General features: G+C 43.4%; 2 long non-coding RNA genes across 2 annotated transcripts in view; one reads left to right on the top strand and one right to left on the bottom strand.

Annotated features, from left to right (window-relative positions):
- LOC309348956 overlaps window positions 1-18,045 on the top strand; it is a 145,214-nt gene that overhangs the window by 7,295 nt on the left and 119,874 nt on the right. The window lies entirely within an intron of this gene.
- Window positions 1,960-18,045, bottom strand: part of LOC309337505 — a 36,720-nt gene continuing 20,634 nt past the window's right edge. The window contains exon 3 of the long non-coding RNA XR_014154370.1: window positions 1,960-2,016. This is a non-coding gene — a long non-coding RNA (uncharacterized lncRNA). The remainder of the gene's footprint in view (window positions 2,017-18,045) is intronic.

Genomic DNA, 18,045 nt, shown 5'->3' with positions numbered 1-18,045 from the left:
AAACAGACACTTTTTTTGTCTTCTCCAGGGCCCAACCTTTAATTCCCATTCTGTGAAATGAGAATTCTCTGTGCACACTTATGTGGAAGTAAGGCTCATCGAATTTAACGGGATTCATTTCTAATTGACATATATAGGATAATAATTGATGCTTTTGAATTATGGTGCAGGAGGAGACTCTTGAGAGTCCCATGGACTGCAAGAAGATCAAACCTATCCATTCTTCAGGAAATCAGTCCTGAGTGCTCACTGGAAGGACAGATCCTGAAGCTGAGGCTCCAATACTTTGGCCACCTCATGAGAAGAGAAGACACTCTGGAAAAGACCCTGATGTTGGGAAAGATGGAGGGCACAAGGAGAAGAGGAAGACAGAGGACGAGATGGTTAAATAGTGTTCTTGAAGCTACCAGCATGAGTTTGACCAAACTCGGGAGGCAGTGGAAGACAGGAGTGCCTGGCGTGCTCTGGTCCATGGGGTCACGAAGAGTCGGACACGACTAAATGACTAAACAACAACAACAAGGATTACACTGTAAATAATCTTTGATCCATGTAATTTTTACCCTGCCACAGTCCCATTCTGTTGGGTGGTTTGCTTCCTGTTTGCTATGGCTTATACAAGCACTTTTCTTTTTGCACTGTTTCTCTTATCTTATAAACTATAACAAGCTTTCTATGAGCTAACTAAAGACTGTCAGAGGAAATGACAGCCAAATCTGCGTATTATTACTGTCCCTTGTTCATGCGGCCATGAATTTATTATTAGTTATAACATTAATTATGGTCAGGCATGGAGTCTGAGAGGGGAAACCAGAATCCACATCAGGCCACTGAGAGGAGCTCTTGTCCAAATGATGGCAAAAACCCCCAAAAAACGAGCTAGATGATTTGCATTTTCCCTTTGACTGAAATGAAGCACATACTAAAAAATTATAGTTCTTTTTTTCTGCTATAAAATTGTCAAGGAAAAACAGATCTCCACTATTAAAGAATTTCTCATACTCCTGATATTATATGTATTATTGGGTTGGGAAGAAATGATAGCATTTGGCTCTGTGCTAAAGTTATCTGAGGCTGTGCTTTTTTTATTATTTTAGAAATCATTGTTGAATATCTTAGGGGTGAGCTATGCTGCTCTCATGCATGGAAAAGGGACTCTTTGGAATATAGGATCATATCAAACATTTCTGACGAGGCAGCTGCACAGAAACCATGAATTACTTGCTTGATCAGTGTATACTCCCAAGTGTGGGGAACCACTGGCCCTCCAGGTGTTGCTACAACTCCTGCCATCCCTGGTCATTGGCCATCCATGCCTGCTGAGGCTGATGGGAGTTGTAGTTCTATAACATAGGGAGGGTCAAAGGTTACCCACATCTGATTTAAACAGATGATAGACAGCCATTAACTGGCCATGCTGTACAGTGGTACCTTGGGTTACATACACTTCAGGTTACATACGCTTCAGGTTACAGACTCTGCTAACCCAGAAATAGTGCTTCAGGTTAAGAACTTTGCTTCAGGATGAGAACAGAAATTTTGCTCCGGCAGCGCGGTGACAGCAGGAGGCCCCATTAGCTAAAGTGGTCTTCAGGTTAAGAACAGTTTCAGGTTAAGTACGGACCTCCGGAACGAATTAAGTACTTAACCTGAGGTACCACTATAGTTGAATCCTGCATGGTAGATTCTGCACTGAGCGCAGGGAGTTGGATCATTTGACCTCCAAGATCCCCCTCAATTCTATAATTTAATGTTTCTTCTTCCTATGCCTAGATTCTTGGTGATGCCTAAAAGAATCCAGATATATATTTTCAATGGGATGGGACATATTGAGGGAGACGCACATATTGGGATGTGTGTCTCCCCCAAAATACATGGCCCAGAGAGGAAGCAGGAATCAATGCTGTCAGGGCTCCCTCTAGGTCCCAGCTCACAGAGGACCAACGCCAGGCTGATATTATGTACAAAAGTCTTTATTGAAGTATAATTTCCATTTTAAAGCCAGAGCGTGCAACCCTACGTCTAGACTCTAGACAGGCGAAGTCCCCTCTGAGTCACTCCCCCTTCCGCACCAGTTTAAGATCCTAGCCCGGCTCCACCTCCTGCGCTGTTCCTTCCTCCTCTGGGTCCTTCTGCCCCCTGGGGTTTCCTCCCTCCTGGACTCTTCTGACGCTGATCCCCCTGGGTCTTGCCCTTCCTTCCGGCGGGCTTTAGGACCTGGCTCCCTATCCGGGCTACCTGCTGTGCCGCTTGCCTGTACATTTGAACTTGGCGCGCGCGCCCAGCCGGTGACTTTCCTCCTGACCGTTTCCCCGCTCTCCGATGGAGGCGTGGCCAATCCTGACTCATCTCCTCCCTCTGGTGGTGGGAAGACTGGTCCCGATGCCTGGGATTCCTCCCCCCCACTACCCTCTGGTGGGGACGCTGGTCCTGATTTCCAACTGCTGCTCAGGGAGTCCCCGCTGGCCCCTTCCTTCTGGGGTTTCCCCCTTGCCCTGGCCATCGGCGCTCCTCTCTTTGAATCTTCCGATTCGCTGGAGAGACTCGTGGACTCTCTCTGACCACTGTCACTGCCTACACCCCCCTCGTATTCCTCCTCCTCACTCTCCATTTGCTCCTTCTCCTGTGTCTCTGCTCCTGAACCCCTGACAAATGCAAATATGGTTTCTATTAAGTCCGTACTTTTAGGTGATGCCTAAAAGAATCCAGGTATATATTTTCAATGGGATGGGACATATTGGGATGTGTGTGTCCCCCAAAATACATGGCCCAGAGAGGAAGCAGGAATCAATGCAAATATGGTTTCTATTAAGTCCGTACTACCAGTAGCATCTTTTTCTTCTTCCACATTTCCTGCCCTTTTGTTGTTCTTTGGTTGATTAATATTGAGCCCAAAGAAGAATTCTCTGAACCCCAAGAGCTTCATCCTTTTTACTTGGTGTTTATAAAAGCACTGCTATGGCTACGCTCTGCCTTCATGGTTGGAGAACGTAATGCTTCTGAATACCAGAATGCTGGAAACTGCAGGAGGGAAGACTGCTCTTGCACTCAGAACTTGCTTGTGAGTTTCCCAAAGGCATCTGATTGGCCACTGTGAGAACAGGAAGCTGGCCTTGATGGGCCATAAGCCAATACCCTCCAACATTTCTCCAATGAAAATAGGGACATCCTAAGGAAAAGTGGGACATTGCGGATCAAATCAGAAACCGGGACGGCTGCTCTAAATCAGGAACGTCCTTGGAAAAGTGGGACACTTGGAGGGTCTGTAAGCTTGATCCAGTAGAATCTTATGTTCTTATGTTACACTACTGCTCCTGCTTGGATGTTCTTCTAATGTACTCCTGTAGTTGCCTGCCTTTATGTCAGAGCACACCAGTTGTACCTCCAGAAAGAAAACACTAGAACTGGAGGAAGATGATATTCTACCACGTTGTGATACTTAATGGCACAGGTACTTCAGCCACTAGGTAATACCACACAATTTGGCTTCTATGAATTCCAGGCCTAATTCATAATCTAAAATTAATCTTCAGCATTGTCACATATTTATTTCTACTACTTTCTGCCCTGCATGGGATCAAAAAGTTCCAATAGGTTTAACAATCGATTCTTTTTATGGGTGACATCCAGCTAAGTCATACTTAGAGTAGGTCCATTGAAATCAATGGGCTTAACTCCACTGGTTTAAATGAATCCACTCTTGGGTATGTCTATATTACACACACATATTTTCCAAGGAAGAGTAACCATTGCTTCTTTGTCCCAGTCGGCCTTGGTACAACGTATGGTCTTTCCTAATGGATAAAATTTAGCCTGGCGAGTTTATAAACAACCACCAGTATCCCCATCTTAAACCCCCCCCTTTTTTTTTTGCAGATGGGTCTCCTACCATGTCCTCTGCTGGTGCACTCTCAATTTCTCACACATAGGACATGATTTCATGAGCTTTTGCTGTAACTTTGGGAATGAAATGGTTTTATCTTTTTATTCATTTCCTGCTTCTTCTAGCTTGTTTTTATATTAATTGCAGAAATTTTTAAAAAGGAAAGCCCCCCCCTCAAAATAATAAAGCAATGTGATGTTTGAAATTGCTCAAAACTTACAGTGTGATACCAACCTCATGTCTACTCAAATCTAAGTCATGTTGAATTCAGTGGTCTTCACCTCCTAGTTAAGTGGGGTTAGGATTACAACCTTAGCCTGAATTCTCACCTGCCTTTATTCTGCAAGCCACATTTTGACAATAGATTTGTATGTCCCATGTAGTAAGTCACCAGTGCATTGATCTATATTAAGATCTCTAATAGATGGCATGAGACTCTGCATGCTTTTAATTTTCCTTTTAGAATCTTAATATTTGATCTCTGAGAGCTATCTTGGCTACTGGGTCTCACTATTCTTGAATCCTGCTGTTGACACAGCATACACAGTTAAATGCAACAGAATAAAAAGTCAGCATAGACTTTTCTGCATTTCTGTGCTTCTACCATGGGGTGCCACTGTAACCACAGACTCTCCCTGTTAAAGAAAAAGAAAAAAACTACACATGGTTATCTCTTTCAGATGACTGGATTTTTCAAGTGACATGGGATCATTATCTAACATTTTTTAAGAATATATATTGTTTTTTTAATATTATTTGGGTTGGGAGAAGATTACCCTGTGCTATGGAGGCAGGATATAAAAAATAAATTCTATTAAAAGGAAAAATAAAGATTTGGCTTTATTTTTATTCTCTCTCAGTGAGTGATTAGGGATGGAACAACAAGTCCAGAATACATAAGAATGGACCTCCCAATTGCAAACATTTATTAAGCTCTTAAAAAATTGTACAATGAGAAGCCTTCCTGAGGTCTGGACCAGCAGGCTTGTGGCTGTTTTCAATTCATTAAAAAAAAGGGGGTGGAGGGGTCTCAGCTTATATATTTTTGTACAAGTGGAATGCTATTTTCAGCTTATTTATCTTTTACATGTTCTCTTGCTGCTGCCCTCATATTTCATTGATTCAAAGGGAGAGAGTCACGCAAAACACTGGTGCTGGTATAGTTCCATGAAGTGCAATCTTGCACACTGGCTTAACGTGTGTGCTTACTGCCAGAAAGTTGTATTAAGGTCTACTCAATTTACTTCCAGGGAAGGACATATAAGCACATGTGACAATCCTTCGGTGCATCCAGTGATGTAATTGGGAGTGCAATCAGGTATCAAATCTCCCCTGTGTGAACTTCCAGTCTCCCTCTTTCTGCACTCCATTCTTTCTCTTTCTGCCATTCCCTTCCCCCATTCTTCTTTCCTTGCCACCTTCATTAAATATGATCAATGGCTGCCTGGGTATCTAGGGCCACAGGGTGCCCACCCTGACTTTAGATCCACAAAGGAGATTTAATTTACACATCAGAGGGACATACCCAGAATCACTTAACATGCAAGGCATGACACCTCTTCTGTCAAAGAGCGAGAGGGCAGTAAATCACACCATTCAAAGTTGGAGTTAACTCTTTCTTAGCAAAAAACACAATCTTCATGGACTTGACTGAGCGTCAGGCCAAATGAGCAGCACCACTCATCCCTGGTAGGTCTAACCCCATGGATCCTGCCTTCTCACAGCCATCTAAGCCCCCTCCTTTCCACGGCTTTCCCCAAGCAATCGGAGACTGCATCTGTGTGCGGCCTGCCACTGCTCTGCCTTTTTGAGCTCTCTTCTGGTTCTCGGAGGCAAGGTGGGAGAGGGGAGCTTGTCAGAGCAAGAGGAGGAGATGCCCATGACTCTCCACAAGCCTGACTCATCTCTGCCTCTTGGCCTCCCTCCTTTCACCTGCTTCATCTTCAGCTTCTGTCTCTGGTTCTTGACTTCTCTCTGCCACTGACTCTCGCAGCTCACTAAGCCTGGTTACCATTTCCCTGTCTTCTCCTCCCTCTGCCCACTCATCGTTCCTCCACCACCACCCGTCAGGCTCTGAGCCTTCTTCCCTTGGTGGTTCCCCAGCTGTTTCCTCCTCCCATTCCTCTGCGTCTAACTAGTCCACAATGTCCTTGTTCACTGATCCTTCCAAACAGCCTTGCTGGATCATCCAGGTGTTCATCTAGGGCAGCATTCTATGCAAAAACAAACAAACCCCAAAACCACCTCCCAGTAGCATTAAGCAGCCCACCAGTAACTGCTAACCCCTGCTTTGTAGCGTTTGCAAACAGCAATGGTTTCAACCCCTCTCTCTTTAATCTATATTTCAGCTGCACTTAGTGGGAACTGTGACAAATGCTTCTACATAATCTACTTGTCCCGTTCATTATTTATGGTTATCTTCTATAGACAACTGGCTGTCTCCTGACTCTTGCGCTAAACCTATTGTTGAAGAGCTAACAGATGGGGAAAGAGGCACTCCCTAGCTAATTACAGAGGTTAGAGAGGAATCTGCAGTTGCCAAAAATAAATGGGAGGACAGCAGTTTGATAACATGAAAAATGTTTTCTTCCCAGCTTTCCACTAATCTGATGGAAGCGTCAAGTGGAAGAAGGTTTTGTTCTCCCTTCCATTAAATGATGACATTGGCCCACTGGCTTACAGCAAAAAATAAAAACAAAAATGGAGCATTCAGGACCCAAAAGGAGATTATTTTGTCCTCTTTCTCACAGCCTTCCACATGTGCAGGTGCCTAATTGTATGGAGTTTACCATTATGATTGAAGCCACCACGTGTTCAAAGAGATAACACAGTCCTCAGTCCTGAAACCACTCTTTCTGATAGTCCTCACTTGAGAACAGCAGTGAACACAGCTCTGAAGACACATGTGAACTAACTTTTTAAAGACCAAGCACTTTCTCTCATTCTGCTACCGCAAAACCCTATTACTTCCATCTCAACCTGACAAATGTAATCTGTGCACTGTAGTCATCGGGAGAGGTTTTTTTTCTCTGCAGGAGGGGGCAAAACCAACCAACCAATCTGTAACCAAATACACACCTATCATTTCTGGTAGATCTGGTGACTGACGCAGTGGTGAAGCGTAGAAAGACCTGGCTTCTGAGAAACTCCCATTGTTTCTCTACTCCTTCTACAGATGGACCTTGCATCCAGATGCTTTCTCACTCCCTGCTGCCTGAATCTGATTCTTTCCCTAGATATCTTGACCCTCTCCAGTCCTCAAACAATTGCACTAGGGCTATGATTAACTTCCTCCATCCCCACTGCTTTTTCTTTTTTAAACAAACATGTCAGGATAGTATCACTGGACTACAGGGTTGCTATTCATTCCCCCCCCCCTCGGTGGATACATCAGTACTGGATCACAGCGGCACCTCCTGCAAAATGGACCTAAATAATGATGGACTGTATCTGTGTTGAGATCAGTGAAGTATTTTTAATAGCTTTTTTGTCTAGAATAAGACCTGGACTGCCCAGTCACACTAAAACTCTGGACACCAGGATTGTTTTCTATGGGGCACCAATCACTTCTCCACCAGGAAAAACCAGGGGGAAAGGCTTTAAAACAAAGCAAGAATCTGGGTGCTTCAATATTCTTCTCTTTGATTGGCTAGCTCTGCTTTCCTAAATGTCAGTTATTGACTAAAAAACTGATAGGCTGGCTTTCAGGGAAGTGTCCACAGGATTTTGCTGTTAATAGTTCTTAACCGTGGCTGCATCAGGGCCTAATGTTTGCAGTTGCCCAGATGACAATCCCGTGAGTACTTAATTGGAAATAAGTCACACTGAACTCAGTAGGCTAACTGTTGATTGATTGCATTTGTATCTCATCTTTCTCCTCCAAAAACTTTATTTATACCCCACCTTTTTCTCCAAGAAGCTCAAGGTTGTGTGTACATGATTCTCCTGCTTCTCATTTAGTCTCCACAACAACCTTGTGCTATAGGTTAGACTGAGAAGATGAGACTGGCCCAAGACCATTCAGTGAGCTTCATGGCCGAGGGGGGATTTGAACCCTGGTCTCTCAGGCCCTAATCCAGGCATAGGCAAACTTGGCCCTCCAGATGTTTTGGGACTACAATTCCCATCATCCCTGACCACTGGTCCTGTTAGCTAGGGAACATGGGAGTTGTCCCAAAACATCTGGAGGGCCAAGTTTGCCTATGCCCGCCCTAATCTGACACACTAACCACTACAACACACTGACTCTCATAGGATGGAGTCCCATGATTCTGTAGATTTGTGTTGTTTCCCTAAAAGTTAACTGTGACCTTTGAAAGACCTAATTCACTTTCTAATTGCATACTTTCGAAGCTTATTTTCCACTGCTCTGTGTGTGCAATCCAATACACTTGTTAATTGCTTCTAACAAACTCCTACAATTTATTAGGGAGAATTGCTCTGCTGGATAAGTTTTCCTTTCAACAATCACTATCCTAGTTCCATTTTAAAAAACATTTCCTTTCATTTTCTTTATTAACACCCATAGGCTCCCATGGACCGCTAATTAAGTTTCCATATGATATTTCTTCACCGGGCAAGGATTTTTGAGTAGCTCAGTATGAATCCAGAAGCATATCCAGAAAGCACTTCTTTGTGCCTTTCAAGTTATGCAGGGACTCTGGACCCTGCCGTGTTACCAGATGTTCTTTTTTCATCGGCTGATAATGGTGCAATGGTTTGCCACTGCTAAGCTATCAGGCATCATTTTAGTATTATTATTATTACAACAAAGGCTACCTCCGAGGCAGTATCAACCTATGTGTTAATGGAGATAGATGTGTTGTTGTTTTTTTACATTGCCGTAAATGTCAGAAACTTGGTGAATGTTGACATTTATTGGTAGCGCTTCATGTTTGCGACTTACGGGAAATGGCAGAAATGGTTGACATTTAGCAGTGCATCTCATGATTCTTCAGCATCCACATTCGCACGATATATTTAAAGCACTATTATACCACTTTAAGAGTCCTGGCTTCCCCCCAAAGAATCCTGGAGGCTGGAGTTTATTAAAGCTGAGAATTGACAGGAGACCCCTGTTCCCCTCACAGAACTGAAATGCCCAGATTGGTTGAGCAGTCAATCCATTTTCTCAGTGAACTCTGGGAATGTAGCTCTGTGGGGAGAACACAGGTCTCCTGACAACTCTCAGCACTTTAATAAACTCCAGCTCTCAGGATACTTTGGAGGAAGTTGCAGCTGTTAATGTGCTATTATAATGCTTTCCATGAACAGCGTGGATGTGGCAAAGATCTCAGGGTCCCTCAGTATTTTTCCCAAGGCTGGATTAAGGTGGTGGTGGGGACTTTGGTGCAGCTTATCAAAAGGGGCTTGCATGGAATTTAAAATAGCCATTATGGAATCAATATTCATTTTATTATATGTATTTGTATACTGCAGCAAATGTATACACTTTGATCTAATTCCAACGTAAAGGCATCAATTTTTCTCATGGTCTACATTGTCACTGGAGCAAGAAATGACTGCAGTTTCAGACCCACTTTTGAAATAAGTTAGTTCTTTTTTGAATTTGTATTTTTCAGTTTTTAAATTTTACAACATACAAACATCCAATACAGGTACCCCATTAGACTCCCCCACCCTTTTGTGGTTCCCTCAGTTATAATTTTCATAATTAATCTCCTCCCTTATTCCAATTATTATTTACTCCCTCGGTCTTTCTTAGTTAATACTTTTAACTATGAGTTTTAAGATAATCCTGCTAATTAATTGTTTACAACAAATTTTCGAATCGTTTACATAATTCCTCCATTCTTTATTAAAGATTGTTTCTTCTTGGTTTCTGATTTTGCCATGGTAAGTTTTGCCGTTTCAGCATAGTTCATTCATTTTATCTGCCACTCTTCCTGGTTGACAGGAGCTGAATCTTCCTTCAAATTCAGGGCCAGCAACATCCAGGCGGCTGTGGTTGCATGCATAAATATTTTTTTCGGGTCCTTACATATCTCCGCACCTAATATTACTAAAACAAAAGCGAAGCCATGTTCAGAAAGTGTCACCACTTTCATGAAGATTAAATAATTTGAATCCCACTTCTGAACAGGGGGAGTGTGTCAGCTCAAAGTTTGCTTCAGATCTCACCCATGATATAACCCAGGCGTCAAGTATTGGCTGAATAAGCTAATATTTTGATAGTTTGCTTGTTTTGGATTTTGGATTCAAAAGCATTTCTCTACCAGCTATGCACACCCTAAACTTGCAGCATATTGGATATGATGAATAAAAGCCCATCGCCTCCAATATGAAAGAAATGTTTCCAAATATACCGCTCAATTTCCCACTGAGACCAATTATCTTAAATATTTAAATCTCTCTGTGATTTTTTTTTTAAAGTTGTAAGATTTAATTTATTGGATGGAACTGCTATTCATTCTCTAAGGATTTAATTATAGGTTGAGCTTTCTGTAGAGGGCAGAGGGTGTGCCACATGCATTCATCTATATGAACTTGATTAGATAATGTTTGTGAAACACAGTTTCACATTGCTGTGTTTGAAAATTACTTTACTGCTGCCCATGTGGCAGAATTAACACAGGGTGATAAGACCTGTTCACATCAACAGAACCCTAATAATACTACGAGGAAATTGAAACGACAGTTTCTGATAGGATTGAGAATTTTCTTCAAATGCAGCTCCTTTATACTTACCCTTTTTATTATTTTACAAAGAAATAAGATAGGATCTTGCTAAGCCTATTTAGTCAGGAACATAGGAAAATGCTGGTTCACAGACTGTCAATATTGTCTACTCCAAGGATGGGGAACTTCTGGCCTTTTGGATGCTGTTGGAGTACAACTCCCATCATTCCTGGGCCTTGGCCATGCTGGTGGGAGGAGTACATGGGAGCTGGATTCAATGAGCTCTGGAGGTCGACAAGTTCCCCACCTGTGACCACTTCCGACTGGTAGTGGGTCTCCCAGCTCTCAGGCAGAGAGGTTTTTCACATCAACTGCTCTTTTTGATTGGAGGTACCAGGGATTAGATGTGGGACCCTGTGCATGTAAAACATGTCCTGCCACTCAGCCGTGACCCCTCTCCAACCATTAAGTCCCATGGGACTTGCTCCTTAGTTTAAAATGTTTAGGGTTGCAACCAGAATTGGCATTTTGGTAGTGGCGCCTGTTACGTACTGAAGTTCTCACCCTGGGCCAGCAGGAGAATACTGTAGATAGTTTCCACTCAGGTCCACATATGCAAATAAGGAATTGAAAGTGACATTCTGTGATTGGATAGTTGCAGAAAGTTGTTACTGTTGCTTTTGTAGTTGAGCTCTATATAAGCAGGTTGGCTGAACCCTTCAGCCCTGTTCTGTTCTGGCCTTTGAATAAACAAGAGTGGTTTGAAGAATCGCTGTGTCATCTGTTACGTTCACCCACAACTTAACAGTGCCCTTCTTGTGGAATGCCTTCCCATCAGATGTCAAGAAAATACACAGCTATCCTACTTTTAAAAGAGGCAGCCCTGTTTAGTGAAGTTTTTAATGTTTAGTGAAGTTTTTAATGTTTAATTCTGTATTGTGTTTTTAATATTCGATTGGGAGCTGCCCAGAGTGGCTGCGGAAACCCAGCCAGATGTGCGGGGTATAAATAATATATCAATAATAATGATGATATTTCATTCTTTGTAATGAATGGCTAAAGCCACTGCCCAGGCTCTGATGCCTTCTGCAAATAAATGCTAAACGGAAGTGAAATAGTTAGCATTTGACAATCTGACATCAGCTTTCCGGATCTGAAAGCACAGTGTGTATCCAACTGAATTAAATCTGGGAGCATACATAGGCTGAAAAGATGGAAATAAGTCATAAGGGGTCTAAAATGTGCAGTGGACAACTATTTCCAGTGTTCTAATTTTGCTTTGCTTTCAGTCTGTGTTAAAAACCATCTACTTGGATAGAGCGAAGAGCTGTAATTATGAGAGACAAGCGTCAAAACAATATCTTAGACTTTCCGTAGGGACATCACAAACAATAACCTCAGTTTATCGTGAAGTAGCTTGACTCAGCACAAAAAAACGAGTTCTCTAATCTTAGATGGGGGGAGGGGAACTGATTGATAAGAATCAGAGGGGGCTGTGGCTTAATGGTAGAGCACATACTTTGCATGGAAACGGTCCCAAATGTAATTCCCAAGATATCCAGATAGGTCTGGGAGAGGTCTCATCTAAATCCCAGAGAGCTGCTGCCAGCCAGTGTAAACCAGGCTGGAAGGAAGAGGGCTGAATGCGGACCTCCAAGGCTCTCTTTCATGCCACCAGGACTCTTTTCAGTCCACACACCTCGCTGCCCCTGCTTCACACACTCGTCGAATGGTTTTGTTTCTGGCCTAGCTGGAATATGTCTTGGACTCTGAGAATGTTATCTTGCTTCCTTAGATGGATGATAGTGCACGCTCTCTCTCTCGCTCTCTCTGTGTGTGTGTGTGTGTGTGTGTGTGTGTGTGTGTGTTTGTGTGTGTGTGTAGAACAGGGATCAGCAAGCCTTTTCAGCAGGGGGCCGGTCCACTGTCCCTCAGACCTTGTGGGGGGGCAGACTATATTCTGAGGGGGGGGAATGAACGAATTCCTATGCCCCACAAATAACCCAGAGATGCATTTTAAATAAAAAGACACATTCTACTCAGGTAAAACACGCTGATTCCCGGACCGTCCGCAGGCCATATTTAGAAGGCGATTGGGCCAGATCTGGCCCTCGGGCCTTAGTTTGCCTACCCATGGTGTAGAAACTAGCCTATGAAGATGAAACTCAACATTTTTCTTTATTAGAAGGTAAAATCCACATTTCATTGTTCCATCCACATTTGCCTCTGGCTCTGCCCACCACTAACAAGTCCCCCGATCTGCCACTGCCACCATGGGTGTCTCTCTTTATTGTTTTTCCATTTAATTTTCTATGATGTTTTAAACTTTATTATTTATTATATTGTGTACATCAATTTGAGACATATATGTGAAAGTTGGTAACAGCAGCAGCAACAGCATGGTATGTTGAAGAACAGCCTACAGACCAGACTTACAGGTTATAGTTTCCCTGCGGAAGTTGATTTTAACTTCCAACAGAATAGGAACAGGTAGAAATATCGGGCAGGGGTGCGGGAAGAGAGGAGAAATCTAATTATCCCAGATGATTGGTACCTAACAAAAACTGTCAGGAAACTGTGCAGAGAACTTTTAGCCCAAGGCTAAAAGTCAAACTAGTTGCTAACTATATCCACTGAGAAAAAAGTAGTTCCCAAGTGGAATAAAAAATAACTTGGAGCATATTTTTCTTGTTGATCTGATGGTGTGCTGTACAATGAAGAATTGATATAGGAAACATTTTACTGGGGTGGCTAAAGCTACAGTCTTTCATAGTAAAGATCCTTTTGAAACAATGAGTTAAGACAAAGATGGGGAAAAATATGTATAGGAAACCACATACATAAATGCCAAAAAATGGATGGCATTGTAAAAATAATTGCCCCACTTTCCTTGAACTGATCTTTTGCAAAAGGAGAGGGTTCCTTTTCCTTATATCCTCTTCCAACCTGCCATCTCAAACATGGGCAGTCACTTTCTTGTCTTGCTGGCACTTTCAGCAATATCCCATGATTTCCATTTCTTTTTATAGTAGCGCATTATTCCTGTGATGCTGATCCTCATCAAACATGACCTTTCTGAAGGTTTGCATTGCTCTGCTATAAATTAAATGTGAGGAACTTGGTTTGAGATTAGCAGTGGTGTCAATCAGAAATCTCTTCTATCACATCTGCTCCATTGCAGCCACAGATTGGACATTTAAGGAGCTCAGCAGATGGTGAAAAACATCTCAAGTCAACTGACTTGCAAAGAACTTCCATTTGCAGCACTCTTAATGACCCTTTTCCCTTTTTCAGTAGGAGAAATTAGCTAAATTAAAAGACCAACAAACCCCATCTGTTCTCCAGGATACATGTCATTGGCTTACAAGTCCCAAAAATGGAATCATGTTTGTGAGCACATAAATTTTAACAGAGATAATGCTCCTGAGATCAAATTTAATCAATATAGTAAAGTGAGAAAGAATATTAAAATGAATACAAATCTCTCTTTATGCCCATTTGGCTCCATTTTATTTACTTTCAGAGGTTTTTTTTTATAAAAAAAAATATTAATTAATTTTCTATCCCACCCAGAGTGACAAACAAGAAAGTTGTAAAATGAGACAATAAAAAACCAAATGCAAAACATTAAAAAAATATTGAAATGTTTACACTGGAAGATCTATATGCTGCCTTTCAAATAATTTTCAAGGCAGCTTACATTATTTTCAAATGATTCTCAAGACGACCTCATGTTTTTAGTAATAAGAATTTTTAAAAGCTCACATACCATGCGAACACAACCCAGCAGCCCTTAGTCTTCCCACTGATGGGTAAGTAGCGATGGATGATTTTGATTTAGGTTTCTCTCAATTTCACTTCTCTCCCTGCCCCGCCCCCTAACTTCCATTGCTTGCCATTTCTGCAGATCAGCATTTTAGGGTGAATTTCTCCCAATAAAACTGATATGCTGTTTGACCAATTAAAAGCAATTTCTCATGATACAATTCATCCCCCCCATATGCATTTTAAAGGCACACTTTCCACTAATATATGAATTTTTGTATACAATGGAGCTAGGAGGCTTAGTTTGCGGTTCAGAATCAAGTAGAGTTGTACCTCAGGTTAAGAACTGAATTTGTTCTGGAGGTCTGTTCTTAACCTGAAACTGTTCTTAACCTGAAGCACCACTTTAGCCAATGGGGGCCTCCTGCTGCTGTGCGATTTCTGTTCTCATCCTGAAGCAAAGTTCTTAACCCGAGGTGCTATTTCTGGGTTAGCGGAGTCTGTAACCTGAAGTGTCTGTAACCCGAGGTACCGCTGTATCCGCTTCCAGAGTTAATGCTAAATACAATGCTTCTGGCAAATCAGCCACCACAGCTGCTCAAGGGCTGTGAAAATTTCTGCCCTGGGCTTTTTAGACTCGTCTTTCCATGTACTATCTGAAACCATTCACTAAGGCAGGGATGGCGGATCTGTGTCTCTGGATATTATTGGCTTACCATGCTGTTTGCCCTGCTGGCTGGGACTGATGAGAGTTGGAGCCTAACAAGCTGTGGATAGCCACAGGCTCCTCATCCTTGCCAGACTCCAGAGTCTGCCTGCCTCCTCCCACTCAGCCGCCCTACAGCTGGGGGGGGGGAGGCAGCGGGCGGACCGTTTGGGCAACAAGGAGAGACGTGTGGCTTGGACGTGCTGCAGGCCCGGCGGTGAGTGCCTCAGGGCATTTTGTCACCCCCCTCAGTGGTGACACCCGGGGCGGCCCTCACCCACCGCACCCCCCTTCCTCTGCCCCTGCCCCTTGCACAAAGGAAACAGTTAAGGAAGCATATTTCCCTTTGTGGCTGTTGAGCTTGGTTGAACTGAATGGGGCAGTTTGGTTTAGTGAGGTGACATTCAAGGGCAGAGAGGAAGGCATGTGGGAAAGGGTTTACTCATTACTGTGATGTAATCTTGACTCGGGTCCCCTAAAACTGTTCTGTTTCCCCCCCCCTCCCCCAGAGCAGATCATGTAATCCTAAACACAGTATTTGAAGCTGTAGTTTAAAAAGTTGTGTCTAGTTTGACCTTGTGTCTCACTTTGAAACTCTGCACTTTTATCTTTTGAGTCTGGAGAGCAAACCCGTAGTGTAGTATTTTCCCTTCAAAGCCCAGTCTTGTTTGAAGATTCTCACATGCTCAGCTGCCATACTAGCTACTTGGAACAATTTCATCCCTCCTTATGCCCTCAAATTACCAGTTGCCACTGAAATATTATTTTAAAGCCAATAAGAAAGCAAAATGGCTACAATTGCCTTTGGTCTTCTCCAAGACTGTGGCAGCCTTATAATAGGGTTGCCCTGTTCCAGCGGTTCTCAACCTTTGGGTCCCCAGATGTTGTTGGACTACAACTCCCATCATCCCTGAGCTCTGGCCTTGCTAACTAGGGGTGATGGGAGTTGTAGTTCAACAACATCTGGGGACCCACAGGTTGAGAAAGGCTGCCCTATTCGGAAGGGCAAAAAAAGAGGACAGCGGGGGGGGGGGGGAGCACTGGGGCTGGCTCAGCTGCGGATCGGGAGCCTTCCTCCTCCCCAGCTGAGCTACACAAAGATACTCCCCTTGCTCGCCTGCTACCAAACAAAAAAACCCCTGAACATTTCACCAAGTTTTTAAAATCTCTCCCCCCACCCCGGGCCCAGATTTTACCCCCACCCCCAAAAAAGAAGAGGACATGTCCAGGAAAATCACAATGTATGACAACCCTACCCTATGATCACATGTCTTGCCTGATGGAATGACAAGATCTATATGAGTCCTAGATGTCGTGCTGCAATTGCTTGCAGGTGGGAAACCAAACAGAAGACAAAAGCTTCCTTGTCAGCTAAACCAGGGATTGCGGGGGGGGGGGAGGTGACAACCTGTGGACCTCCAGTGAGAAATGCTGTCTTTGAAGAAAGAGGTCATCATCTGCCTTTCCACCTCCTTAGGGCACAATGAAATTTAGGATATTGCTTCAGGATATCAGGTTCATTTTTGCATTCCTAACTATAAAGTTTCTTTTTTAAAAGGTGGATTTTACTGAAGGCTTCAGTAGGAACGTAATTTTTTTAAGGAATGTCCTTAGGATTAAGTCACACCTCATAGAGTTTCTGCTTATGATGCAGAAGACAAACTAATAATGCAAGCATCTGATATAGGGCTCAATTATAGGGCGCCTTGGGGGGATACTCTAACCTTAAAAATAAAAAAGCCCCCCCCCCCCATGATACGAAATCTCTTTCTTTTTCTTAGAATACCTACATATGCTTTTGTCTCATGACAGAAGATGCAAATAATGGCTATTCTTCAGATATAATTAAACAATTTACTGCTGGAGGCCTAGAATAGGATGCTGCCTGACTGGCAGACTGCAGTTGTGTGTAGGGAATATTCTCACTGAGCTCAGTAGGGCTTACTTCTGAGTAAACATGCTGAAGAGTGAGCTGCAAGACTGCTATAATTTCCACAGTTCCTTGGGGAGAGGGATCAAGACCAGCCCACCCATGAGGCAAGGTGAGGCAACCGCCTCAGGTGGCATAATCTACAGGGGCAGCAGATCCAGCCTCCACTGAATGCACTGCCTGCTGCTTCCGCTGTGGCAACAATGGCTTTAGTGCACTCCACAGCAGCCTCTTGGGGAATAGGAGGTGCTGATTGTGTCCTCCTACCCTTAGGGAGGAAATGATAGGGGTTGCCCTCTGGGGTTTCCTGGTGTGATTCAGAGCCGGGCCCCTTTCTCCCCCATGATGGTCTTTGATTCCCACTTCAGCCGTTGTTCCTATCTTAGATCTTCTCTCACTCCCTTGTTCCCAATGTACAGTGGTACCTCGGGTTACATACGCTTCAGGTTACAGACTCCGCTAACCCAGAAATCGTACCTCGGGTTAAGAACTTTGCTTCAGGATGAGAACAGAAATCATGCTCCGGCGGCGCGGCAGCAGCGGGAGTCCCCATTAGGTAAAGTGGTGCTTCAGGTTAAGAACAGTTTCAGGTTAAGAAAGGACCTCCGGAACGAATTAAGTATGTAACCAGAGGTACCACTGTATATCTTTATTCCCCCTTTGTGCCCAATGCAGATCTTCACTCAACCCTTCTCCCCTGGTGGGCATAGCACCATTTTGTAGTTCGCCTTAGATGCCAGAATGTCTAGGGCCAGCCCTGAGAGGGATTATATACGCCAGTCTGGGAACTGTAGGGAGACAAACAGTCTGGGAGACAAACGGGCCTCGTAACAACTCTCAGCACCCTCAACAAACTACAACTCCCAGAAATCGGGGGCGGGGGGGAGGCTATGGCTGTTTAAAGTGGTATAACAGTGCTCTAAATGTAAATGTATGGTGTGAATATGGCCTGGATAACAACACTAGACTACATTGCCATACACTACTCATTGCCAGACACCTTGCTGTGCTATAGAATGTCGATAGACTACAAAATATCTTCTGTTAGGTTTTGTAAAGTCATGGGATGATCTTGGACCCAGAGGAGCCTCTCTTACAGCATAATAAATGGACATCTCTGTC

This window comes from Podarcis erhardii (assembly GCF_964252035.2).
Source record: "Podarcis erhardii genome assembly, chromosome: 1".
Taxonomy (NCBI): domain Eukaryota; kingdom Metazoa; phylum Chordata; class Lepidosauria; order Squamata; family Lacertidae; genus Podarcis; species Podarcis erhardii.
This window is presented reverse-complemented; position numbering and strand designations above follow the sequence as displayed.